A 1,475-nucleotide genomic window follows, 5' to 3' on the forward strand; every position below is an offset into this window, starting at 1 on the left:
TAATCTGTTCAACTTTGTAAGTTGGTCAAATCTAGCAAAGAGATTGGCCAACTGGAAAAATTTGATTTTCAAATATACCTCTAAGTATTCTTATGCAAAGAGATAATGGAATTCTGGGAGAAAGTTATATTTATTTATAAAGACCTTTGGCGGAAGGGTTAGCTAAGGCATGAGGAGGCACTCTAAAGAAGAAGCTGGAAAACTACCTCCTAAATAATTGGCTGACCCCATACTTGAGGATTCAAGGGACCATCTTAAGCCTCATCCTACTTGTGGCAAATACTGTACAAATGAGTAGAGCAGTGGGTTAGCTTGTCATGCTACCTTACAACTATGATGGAGAGGTCACATCTGTATGCTGGGGCTGAAAGATGTGTCCTATATTTGGATACTCAGATGAAATTTTCTGAGTTAATGCCACCTTTTAGAAGAAGATGCATTCAAGGAAATGGCATACCTTTTGAAAGGGATGCCTTCTTGACTATAGAAAATGCAACCAAGACTGACAGTGGCTTGTATTGCTATTTTGTGCACAGAGAGTGGTTCAGTGACATGAAAGTCACCCTATCATTGGAAATTAAACCAGCCAGGAACACAAGTATTCCCATGTTGTCTAGAGTCTCTACCTCTGCTCCTCCAATGCCATTACCCATGTAGAACCATGATCCAGTAGCACCTTCACCTTCTCCAACTCAGCCAGCAGAAACTCAGATTACAACATTGCAGGAAACAAGGACACAACCCACCAACTCACCATTGTACTCCTACACAACAGATGGGAATGGCACTATGACACAATCTTCAGACGGCCTTTGACATAACGAACTCATGTCCCCAGCACAAAATCCACAGATGGCTACCACCTCTAAGGGAATCTCTGTGGGAATCTGTATTTCTGCCTTGGTGTTTCTCACTTTTTTGGATGTCAGCATTACCATAAAGTATTTCTGTATCATATGCAAGATGCTGTACCTGCATATGGTTTTGTTCATTTACCTTCTGTATTAGTCTGTTCTTAGACTGCTATAAAGAACTACCCTAGACTGGGTAATTTATGAAGGAAAGAGGTTTAATTGACTCAGAGTTCTGCAGGACTGGGGAGTATTCAGAAAACTTACGATCATGGCAGAAGGAAACAAACATATCCATCTTCACATGGCAGTAGGAAGGAGAAGAATAAGAGCTGAGCAAGCAGAGGAGGCCCTTATAAAACCATCAGATCTCGTGAGCACTTACTATCATGAAAATAGCATGAGTGAAACTGCCTCCGTGATTCAATTAACTCCTACCAGGTCCTTCCCAGGATACATGGGGATTATGGTAACTGCAATTCAAGATGAGATTTGGGTGGGGATACAGCCAAACCATATCACCTTCTAATTGGAGCTTTGCAATGTGCAGGTGAGAGACAAGTGCAAGCAGCAGACAGTATCTACATTATTGAGATTAATCTTTTTTTTTTTTTTAATTTCACT

The 1,475-nt window shown here is 40.8% G+C and overlaps 1 pseudogene; it reads left to right on the forward strand.

Annotated features, from left to right (window-relative positions):
* The first annotated feature begins 90 nt into the window (after positions 1 to 90).
* LOC119470039 lies at positions 91 to 1,449 on the forward strand (annotated as a pseudogene).
* Positions 1,450 to 1,475: the final 26 nt, after the last annotated feature.

This window comes from Cebus imitator, unplaced genomic scaffold (assembly GCF_001604975.1).
Source record: "Cebus imitator isolate Cc_AM_T3 unplaced genomic scaffold, Cebus_imitator-1.0 Scaffold4191, whole genome shotgun sequence".
NCBI classification, from domain to species: Eukaryota; Metazoa; Chordata; class Mammalia; order Primates; family Cebidae; genus Cebus; species Cebus imitator.